Raw genomic sequence first — 11,857 nt, forward strand, 5'->3', positions numbered from 1 at the left:
ATCATCATTTTACAATGCTGCATTCACTGTAGAAGAGATCTTCCTAAGGACTTAAATACTTAGAACCAAAGAGTACTGTCAATCTTAGAGGCTCACATAGCATAGCAAGTGTTCGTTTTCCTCTTCAAGGGTTAAGAGAGTTCAGTTTTTCAAGTATTCAGTTCCACACTGATAAGAGACATATATGTAAAACTTTATCTAAGTCAGAAGTACTTTCTCCAAGATCCCTGAGAACAGCCTGCCCCTTTCAGCAGCTGTCCAGCTCTGCTAGCAACACGACAAACCCAGGGAGCCTACATGGTAAATAGGAAGCCATAATATGATTCTTTTGCCTCCACAAGTCCTATTTGTCTGCAATCTGATTATAATTCCCTCTCTCTTGTTGACTTTCTATTTAGTACATAGGTTCTCAGACCTCACCATAATTCCTACTACTCATTGAAATGAGCCTGTTCTCTGCACCATCTTCTTGGAACTTGCTTTCAGGTAGAACTTTCTCAGGTCTAAATCCATACTACTAAGTCAATGTAATGGAGTAGGAAGACTTTCAGAGTATCAAATTCTAACTAATTTCTCAAAATTTAACCCCAAAATGGCTTCAAATGGGGGGTTTAATCACTTGTAGGCAAAGGGGGAAACATTTCTTATCTTCAAATCATATCATGTTGATTTAGGACTTACATCCCTGCAATCTTTCATTCAGTTAGTCAACTAACCAACATATACTAAGTTCCTATCATTTACCATAGCAGTATATTGGAAATTGTATGAAACTCATCTTGGATGAATATCAACAAAACATTGCATAGCTCATACAACTATGTAGTGTGGAACATTCAAACATAGAGGTCCTTTCTAAAGTTCAAAGGAAAGGGAAGTATCCAAAGCCATCTCCAAGCACAGCACCTTATGTTACAAAAACATTCCTGGAAGAGTTTTGTTAATCTCAGTCTCCTATGAAAAGTTTGCCACCAAATACAAGATACCACCTTACCAATGCCACTTAATCCTATGAATACAAAAATATAAATCACACATAAAAATAATATTATTGATAAAAGCAGGTTAACAAATATTGCTTCCTGAAAAAATGAGAGATTTTAAGTGTTAGGAGCTCTTATGAGAGGATTACACTGTTTGGAAACTAATTAATTAAAAATATATTACACTTCTCGGCAACTATTTGGGGTTTTCCCCACTAATGGATAGTTCCTCAATCACCAGATTCCTCAATGCCTCAATGCTTCCTGTGCACAGTAACTAATTGTTCCAGTGCTGGGAATCAGAGACAGAGAAAATAGACACAGCCCTGGAATCATTGGAACTTAAAAGTCAGCAGGAAGGCATAAATGGAACAAATATTTCATAAATTTACTCATAAAGTAATGAATGCTAAAGAGGACATGTTTGCCCCCCAAAATTTATGCAAACCCACACTTTGCAAATCTATATTTCAGAATAACACATTCATTTTGAAAAAAAATTCTAAAGTTGCTTTGTCTAAAGTCTTAGTTCAATTTCTACCTCTACTTAGAAACTGCAAGTGCTTCTTTAACAGAAATTTCCTCCTTTACAACCCCCAGTTTTCAAGTCTAAAAATAAAGCCTACTTTGAGGCATCCTCAAGATAATTGAGATAATATGTAACAAAGCATTGTGCCTAACATATGATGAGTACTTACTAAATGTTATCTATAATTGCATTAAATATGGATCATTTAAGGAGATATTAAGATTAGTTTCCATTCCTTGAGGGTACACTAGCAATATGAAAGGAAACTTAGGTTAACACTTGTCTATGCATTTATTAAGTATTTATTTCTATCTTTAACTTCTTACCTAAGAAGATTATAGAAGCTCAACTCTTTCTTTAAATGTCTTACTTGGCAAAACTTGGATTTCATTCATTGTGGATACTTGAGAGAATAAGCATCTTCACACTGATACCCTAAACTCCATTTCTTTCATTTCTTTCTTTTTATCCCCCTTTATTCTCAGGGACAACAATGGTGAACACATGGGCTCAACCATAAAAATAAAGTCAAATTTCTTCGCCTGTTTAACAACAGACTGAGAGACATGACCAGAGCAGAAAACTGTTAGCACAAGAATGAGATCCCAATATTAGTATTTGATCTCTACCAATTTTCTGAAAGACTTAGGCATCTATTTCATAGAGAAATATTTTTATCCCTGAAAATATCACTATATCCAAGGCAGAAAAAAAGAATTTTTAATTTACAGTCTCATACTTCATCCACCACATTCCAAAAAATTCATTATAGAGCAAATAGCTCTTAGTCACCTTAGGATAAAAGGCAAAGGTGTGACATTCTTTCTTTCATTTCTCATTTTTTCATGTCAATGAAGAAGAATGACATTTACCCCATCATCTTTAATTCTTTATCTTTCTGTTTTAAATTCTGCTAAGGTTATTCCTAAAAAGATTTCTTGCATAACTTAAGCATCTCATACAACTCTTAATAAATGGTTATGGTTTCAGCTTCTTAAGAATGCTATTTAGTTGAACTGTGCTTCCTGGTTCAAACTGTTTCTATGTGCAAAGTTGTTTATGTTATCAGAAAACATGCGGAGGTTGTGTAAAAACCCATGGGTTTCCAAGTTAGAAAGTTTAGTATCCAAATGCACCAGCTAAGTTAAGTAGGCAAGCTATTTACTTCATTTAACCTTAGTTCCTTCACCTATATATTAGGTTTGTTAATATAAATAAGTGAGAGAAGGTAGAATGGTTAGTGAAATACTCAGTGCTCCATAAATATTAACAGCTTCTTACAATGGAGGATATAGGTGAGAAGTCTTGTGTAACTTGAAGTTTTACAAGCTGTATGCTTCTCTATGTGTAGATATTAGAAACAGAAACCCCTCTGTTTGATGCCCTCACTTGCACCAGCACATTTTGCTCCACAAAATCTTCCAGCTTATTTCTGAGGATTTCCAGAAGAATTATAGATAGATAGATAGATAGATAGATAGATAGATAGATAGATAGATAGATAGATAGATAGATAGATAGATAAAATGTTTTTCCATCTTAACTATTATCTGCAGACTCCATGCCAGGCTGTTTTCACTCAGGGCACCCCAGATTGGGGAGGGTTCTCACCCCAAGGGACCCAGCCCTGGCAGCCAACCCCCACTACCCAACCGCTGCCATGCTCCAGGCCACTTTCTGGACACATTATAAGACACTTCCTACCCATTTTCCATAATTACCACACCATATTTAATGGAGTTCAGACAGTAGGCAAAAATCATAGAGAGTAATATATATATATGTATATATATATATATATATATATAAATCACTGTCACTGTCATCCCGTTGCTCATCTATTTGCTCGAGCGGGCACCAGTAACGTCTCTCATTGTGAGATTTATTGTTACTGTTTTTGGCATATCGATTACACCACGGGTAGCTTGCCGGGCACTGCTGTGTGGGCGCTATACTCTCGGTAGCTTGCCGGGCTCTCTGAGAGGGTCGGAGGAATCGAACACGGGTTGGCCACGTGCAAGGCAAACACCCTACCATTGTGCTATCACTATATATATATATATATACACACACACACACACACACACACACACACACACACACACACACACACACCTCTCGGAGAGCCCAGCAAGCTATCGAGAGTATCCCGCCTGCACGGGCAGAGCCTGGCAAGCTACCCATGGCGTATTCGAGATGCCAAAAACAGTGACGATAAGTCTCATTCCCCTGACCCTGAAAGAGCCTCCAATCGTTGGGAAAGACAAGTAAGGAGAGGCTGCTAAAATCTCAGGGCTGGGAGGAATAGAGACATTACTGGTGCCTGCTCGAGTAAATTAACGAACAATGGGATGAAATTGATACAGTGATACAGTGAACCATCCATTGCTGGTGGGAATGTCTGGTATAACCCATGTGGAAAACAGTATAGAGAGTTCTCAGTAAACTTAGAATTAAACTGCTATATGACCCAGCAATTCCACTTTTGGGCATCTATCCCAGAATATAAAAACACTCAATCAGAAGGACATATGCAGACCATTCTTTATTGCTATACCCAGTATAATAGCTAAAATATGGAATCATCGTCAGTGTTCAATGACGAATGAATTATATTATAGAGACGTGATATATATACATATATATGCACACACAATGGAATACTATGCAGCTGCAAGGAACAATGAAGTCACAAAACTTCCTATAACATGGTTGAAACTGGAAGATATCTTGTTGAATGAAGTAAACCAGAATAAGTAAGACAAACACAGGATGATCTTGGTTATCTGTGGAATATAGAATACTGGAAAAGGAAACGTATCTTAATAAAAGGGGGATGCTGAGATTATCCTTGACATCAGTGTTTAGAGAGGAGACAGAGAAGGAAAGAAATCAAGGGTTAAAAAAAGACCAAGAAGCAATGGATTAACAGGCATCCATTATACCGGTGCTATAAGTGAGGGGGATAGCCATATACCAAAAACACAAAGTCAACAGAACTGAAAACATGAGATCTAAGCAACAACCACTACACTTTGTAATGTGCCTGTCAAGTTGACAGGCAGGGATGGAGTCCGGGGTGGGATGGGGAGGGAATCGGGAATACTGGTGGAGGAAAGCTGACACTGGTGAATGGATTGGTGTTGAATTATTGTATGTCTAGAATGCAATTATCAGTAACTTTCTAAATTATGGCTCTTTAGTAAAAAATTAATCTTTTCTATTATGGCCTTGCATTTTTTCCAGACATTGAAGCCAAAAATAGTTTTTCTCTCACTTCACTTTGCACTGAATGCCCTTCATAAGAAGAGACTTTTCCATGTCAGGGGAGTAGCTTTTGCTCACCACAAATCTGTGGATTATGAGGTATGTTTGCAGAAGCAGTTCATATTAAATGCTTACTTCTTTATCATCAGGTGGATAATCCTTAACTGTTCCTCTATTCAGAGGGCAGATAGAACACAATGGTTGGAGTTAGCATGATTTGTGATTAATGTCTCTCTGTGATTAGAGCTTGAAACACCCTAATGCTATCTGATTCTTGCTGAGGGAAAAATGCTTGCTCCATTATGTCATGTTACATTCAAGTCACTAATACAAAGAAAACTCTTCCTAGTTTTGTGTAGCATTTTTCCTTTGTTTCACATATTCTCTAAGAATAATTATTCTTTACCCAGTATTAATGGGGTCTGAAATAGAAAACCATTTTCATTTTTGCTGAAAACCCTTTTTCTCATGGGCCCCAACTTCACTCCTGGAAACAAGTTGAGGTGCACATCATCATATTTTCCTCCTATAGACCGTCCGTTTCCTGTATGTATCTCTTCATGCCTTACCAATGACAAACAACTCCATGGCTTCACTTGACACCTTTTACTGCCTGCTTGCCCTGCTTATGGGCAAGCTTCTTGGTTTCAATCCTCAACCAATGATTGATGGGAGGAAATATACAGGACGTGAAGCCAGTTCTGCACTGAATCTGAGAATTCTCAAACACAATAAAGCTCCAGTTAACCATAGGAACTAACTACCATGATAAAACTCCATTTCTTGGCTTTTTCTAGATGACTTACTTCCCCACTACCTCAGTGCTATTTCTTTTTTTTTTTTGCTTTTTGGGTCACACCCAGCGATGCTCAAGGGTTACTCCTGGCTTTGCACTCAGGAATTACTCCTGGCGGTGCTTAGGGGACCATATGGGATGCCGGGGATCGAACCCAGGTCGGCCGCGTGCAAGGCAAATGCCCTACCTGCTGTGCTATCGCTCCGGCCCCGGTGCTATTTCTTAGTAATATCTGCCAAATAAACATTCATCAGTCATGTTTTGTCTTAGAGTTTACTTGTAGGGGGACATAAATAAAGATGCCTTCTCATCTCTTAATCTCTAACAAAGAGCACACACATCTCATCATAGACCTACCACCTTTAGCAAATCAACATAAACCAGTTACTAGATGCTTGAAAAATTTGTCCACTCCTATTCCAGACATGGCCAAACTCTGAATTCAAATTAGCCCACAACAAAGCCTTCTACTATAAATTCTCCCATAAATAGAAATACTATACCTCTATCAAATTTTTTACCTGTATCAGGTACTTCTTTTATATACTTCTCCAGTTCCTATAATTCCTCAACTGTCATAATAGCATTACTGTACTATTCTACATTTTATTAACCATTCTTGCTCTCATACTTTAAGATCTGTGAATAAAGGGACTGTTTCAGCCTTGTTTATTATTTATACGTAACACACACATATATGTATAGAATAGTATATGGAGCAGAGTATGAACATGTCAATTTTTACTAATTTTCCCAGAAGGGATAAAGGTCTGTTATCCAAGACAGCCTGAATTCACTGAAAATAAATAAAACAATAACAATCTCGTCATGTTTAGTGTTCCAGTTACATGCATAACCCTGTATAAAGTAAAATTCAGACATTCCATTGAACATTTACATTTACTTTATGAAATAGACGCTGATATTCTTGATTTACAATGGAGAATCTGAAATAATGAGAATTTCAGGGTCTCAACCAAAGATATGCTGCTAATAAGTAAATAAAACTGATACCCAACTCAGAGTTATCTAAGAGATAGCTTATTAAATAAGATCCTGTTTCTGTACAGAATCTTTCTATACTTCTGTGCTTTGCAGAGAGAAACTACTATAGTAGCTGAAACACTACTGTTTGGATAATGGTGATGACTGGAGAAAGCGCAAAGGGCTGGAGTACACAGCTGGGTCTGGCTAGGAAGGAAGGAAGGAAGGAAAGAAGGAAGGAAGGAAGGAAGGAAGGAAGGAAGGAAGGAAGGAAGGAAGGAAGGAAGGAAGGAAGGAAGGAAGGAAGCAAGAAAGAAAGAAAGAAAGAAAGAAAGAAAGAAAGAAAGAAAGAAAGAAAGAAAGAAAGAAAGAAAGAAAGAAAGAAAGAAAGAAAGAAAGAAAGAAAGAAAGAAAGAAAGAAAGAAAGAAAGAAAGAAAGAAAGAAAGAGTGGAAGAGAGAAAGAAAGAAAAAGAAAGAGAGAGAAAAAGAAAGAGGAAAAGAAAGTGAAAAAGAAAGGGAGGGAGGAAGGAAGGAAGGAAGGAAGGAAGGAAGGAAGGAAGGAAGGAAGGAAGGAAGGAAGGAAGGAAGGAAGGAAGGAAGGAAGGAAGGAAGGAAGGAAGGAAGGAAGGAAGGAAGAAAAGGAGGAAGGAAGGAAAGTTGCAATTCAGTTAAGTTCAGAACCATTATGCCTGTGTTGCGTGGAAATTATGTACTGACCCTGGACCTACTGGCTATTTTGCTGTATTAAGGACACAGTAAGATTGCCACTGGCAGCATAATTCTGTAATAAGCTAGGCAGAGGCTGCCAATGGAAATGTCACAATGTCCTTAATACATCTATAGTATAGGAGATGATAGAGTAATAAAGCTTGAGAAATTATAGGGATATTGAAGATCATTTACTTCAATTTTCTCTAAGTATAGCAATTCACTTTCCGGTATTCTTGGTAAATGGATATTCAGCTTCTTTTTGCACATTTCCCTGGTAACTAGTATGCCCTCTTCTTACTGTAACCCTCTGGTTTATGTACAATTTTTCACTGTAACATTTTCAATTTCATTGAGTCCTAATTTCCCCATTATTATTTCAAAGCAATTATTAAAATTTATCTTAATATCTATGCAAATAATTATAATGCTTTCATATAAAAATCCCTCAAATAATGAAAACACCTACTTTCCAACTATCTTCTCTGATCCTGCAACTAGCCAAGATAACATGGCTTTCAAGGTAACATGGCTTTCTAAACCTTGCACTATATTACATTACATTCATTTTCTAAATGCGGTTTCATTCATTCAATTTTAAAATATTATGGAGAACAAAATGAAATTTACACATAGCACAGGCAGATAAGAGAAAGAGCATTACCTTCTTTATTCTGGGCTTAATTCATGCATTCTAATACTGAGTTTACAAGAAGAAAAGATTAGATCATCCAATTTGCTGCAACATTGATAGAACTAGAGAGTATCATGCTAAGTGAAATCGGTCAGAAGGACAAATATAGAATAATCATTATTATGTGTGGAATAAAAAGAAATATAATAATGTAATAACAATTGTACAATAATAATTTATCCTGAGAATTGCATTGTAGAACTATATGCCAAGAGTTTGAGATGTGTTGGAGATGGAAACTTGAGACAAGTTGACTCTGATGGGTGGGTATGGTAGGCTTACATTGTATGCCTACAGCTCTATTATTAACAGTACTTTAAGAAAAGACATAAAATTTGAAGAAAATAAAAGACTGTACTTGCAACATAGGGTATAATATCATACAGTTGACTCATTCTGACCAAATAACAACTGAAACCCAAGTGTTTCCGAACTTATGTTAAACCTGGTTTCCGTTATATGACTATGCTATTGATTTAGAACCTATGGGATGTAATTTTATTTACTTATAGAAAATGCAATTTTTGTAGCTATTTTTCCAGATTGTCAAAATATCTTTCAATGGAAAGTTTTCATCAAGAGTATTAATATGCATTGACTAGTTTATCTCCATTCAGCCTTTTTATAACATGGCATAAAGTAATCGGAACCCTTCCAAATGTATTAAAATAAACATTGCTGATCTCACTATTCAGCTTTAGAGTTTATACAATATCACTTATACTCAATGTTATAGCAAATCACAAACTAAGTCAGGTTCAATGGAAAGGGAAATCAGTCCCATATTTTAGGCAAGAGGGAAAACTTTACAGATATATATTTTAAATGTAAGGTAGATATGAAATGATAAGTGTTTTGTAGTCTGAACCTACTGATTATAGTCAATACAAGAAATATATGTTCACATCCATATATACAAAACATTGGCATAAATATTTATTTCTATCTAATATTTCTGACTCCAGGGAAGTCACCTTTGTGTTATCTTTCTGGTACATAAGCCAGTTGTTAGAATCATCCAAAATCTGAGTCTTAGGTTAGCAAAGACTCTGTACCATTGAACTAGCTGATTCTACCAGTCCTAAATTTAACTTTGGTCATATGATTAGGGCTGGAGTGATAGCACAGCGGGTAGGGCGTTTGCCTTGCACGAGGACGACCCGGGCTCGATTGCTCCGCCCCTCTCGGAGAGCCTGGCAAGCTACCAAGAGTATCTCGCCCGCACAGCAGAGCCTGGCAAGCTACCCGTGGCATGTTTGATATGCCAAAAACAGTAACAAGTCTCTCAATGGAGGCATTACTGATGCCCACTTGAGCAAATCAATGAGCAACGGGATGGCAGTGATACAGTGATGCATCTAGAAGTTCTGGCAAGCTTGAATGCCAACTACTGTTACTGCCAAAGTCATCATCATATGATTGAAAGCAAACTGAATAGGTGACAATTCAACAAGACAAAGGGCTTCAGGATTTTTTAAATAATAGATTTAGGGTGTTTCCACTCTCTGAAACACATATCTCTTTTTCTGTCTGCTCACAAATCTTTTGGTAAAGCCTTTTAAACAATAACTGTTATGCTTTATTTTAAAAAATAGACTTAAAATGATGAAATGCCTTACTCAGCAACTATAAGTTCGAAGCAATTTCTAGTTTTAGTTTCGAAAATGTTTTTAATGAGTTTAGTCATGCTCTACCTCAGACAGAAGAGTCCCTAAAACTTTAATTTTCTTAGTATCAGTGTCAAAATCTGGTCAAACTGAAATAAGCAATAGACAAATTTACAGTTAACATTGGAGGCTTAATACTTCTCTCCATGAGTGTAAAAACAAATAGGAAGTCAATAACTATTTACATTATTTGAACATTACAAATCAACTTGGCCAAATACATATTTGTAGAGCAAACTACGCAATAGGAAGAAAACAGTTCTTTGTCAATTGCACATTCACGAAGATAAATCTGATTCTGGGACATCTAATAAGCCTTAATTTTAAAAAAATAGCTGTCATAGAGCACATTGTCAGACTGTAACAAAATTAAGCTAAATTAAGACCCAGGGACTGTAAACTAAAACTCCTGGAAGAGAGCACCACAGAATGTCCTGACCCTGCGCCAGTCTGTCTTCACCAGGGAATCTCAGAACCTCTGGTGGGAGTGGGTTGAGTTTCTCTCCCTGCTGCAAATAGAACCCTGGCAGCTAAAAACCTCCAGAACCCAACCACCACCATGCGCAAGGCCACTCTCCACACACTCAGACAAGCCTCACCCAAGAGGGGACGCGCCTCACCCAAGACGGGATGAAGCTCACCAGAGAACGGACTGGCAGGAAAACCCAGTTATGCAGGAACCCGTGATTGAGATCTACAAGCCTGCTCGGATGGGGACTGGGCCTCCTCCTCCCAGGTCCCCAATTTTCCAGAAGCTTGGTGGTCACACGCACAAACTGCCCCCCAACGCCATGTAATCTCATCAATGGCTGAGACCCAGAGACTATAAACTAAAGCTCCCGGAAGAGGACAACAAAGAATTTCCTGGACATTATATTCTATCCATAACAAGCAATACAAAAAAATCATCTAGCATTGCCTTTTCAGCAGGTTTGAGTGGTGGTGAAACTGGTGTCGAAATACCGAATGTAACCAAAGTAGAGAGAGAGTATGGGGGAAATTGTCTGACACACAGGCAGAGGAAAGGTTGGAATGGGGATTAGCAAGGGGTGGGGGAAATACTAGAGATTTTAGCGGTGGAAAATGTGCAAGTGGTGAAGGGATGGGTGTTTGATGATTATATGACCTAGGCTCAGACATGAAAGCTTTGTAACTGTATCTTATGATGAATAAAAAAAAGGGTGAACATGCTCAGCCCCAGCGCCACCCCTCCAGTGCCACTGGCTAGCTTTCTTTCTCAGTTGTGTGAACCACCGTCAGGGCTCCATTCCTACACCTGCACTCCAGCTCACCACCCAGACCTGAACCCTCCCAGCATCCCAGGACCTCCAACCTGCCTAGCCTCAGTGCCGCCCCTCTAGCACCATGGGCATGCTTTCTCTCTCAGGTGTGTGACATCCCCCAGCCGTGCCCCAAATAGAGTGGGGCAGGGGACATGGTGTCCATGGCAGGGTACACGACCTCCGGGATGGGGGGGTGGCCGAAGAAGGAGCAGTTATTTTCCCCTTTCCCAGAACTCTGGACTCAAAACTCAATCTCCATTACCTAATTCTGTGGAGAACATCCTGGCTATGTTGCTTTGTTTCTTTCTCCCAAGAGCAATTTGAAATGATCTGTCTTTACATTAATCACTAAGACAGGCACAGTTATAATATTTTGTGATGTCACTTCTTCACTCTGGGACTGGGTACTTCTTTTGATGTGTCCTTAGTTCTGCTCATGTGAATTTTCTGCAGCTCTACTCTTCAATCTGAGTGGTAAGTGACCATGGGAAAAAACTCATTTCTTTAAGCATCTCTGGCAACTGGAAAAGGTCAAGGAAGCCTCAATCATGACAGATATCACGATTAAGAAAGGAACAGAGAAAGCCATTCAAGCTGCTTTTGAAAATTGGTCCCACTACAGTGTCCTCTGAAACTTCTCTGACTTCAGAGGTGGAGATAGAAAAGACCCCTCTCACCTCCCATTGCCAGAGGATAATACAAACTGGGTATCCACTGAACTTTTATTCACTATTTCCACCATTTATACCACATTAACATAGACATCTAGACTTTCAAATCTTATGACCAGGACTTGAAGAGAAAATAAAAACTGCTTCCTTCAACCTATTTATTAAACTATATTCTTGCTGCATGGACCAAACTGTGTGCATCACTTTTCAATGTCTTTGGTACAAATACAATAAATTTAAATGGCTTTACACTAAAAAAAGAAGAAAAAAGAAA

At 38.1% G+C, this 11,857-nt stretch overlaps 1 non-coding gene across 1 annotated transcript; it reads left to right on the forward strand.

Annotated features, from left to right (window-relative positions):
• The first annotated feature begins 4,921 nt into the window (after positions 1–4,921).
• Positions 4,922–5,051, forward strand: LOC129400588 (U8 small nucleolar RNA). The gene has a single exon (XR_008627800.1). It is a non-coding gene; the product is annotated as a U8 small nucleolar RNA (small nucleolar RNA).
• The last annotated feature ends 6,806 nt before the right edge of the window (positions 5,052–11,857 follow it).

This window comes from Sorex araneus, chromosome X, assembly GCF_027595985.1.
Source record: "Sorex araneus isolate mSorAra2 chromosome X, mSorAra2.pri, whole genome shotgun sequence".
NCBI lineage: Eukaryota > Metazoa > Chordata > Mammalia > Eulipotyphla > Soricidae > Sorex > Sorex araneus.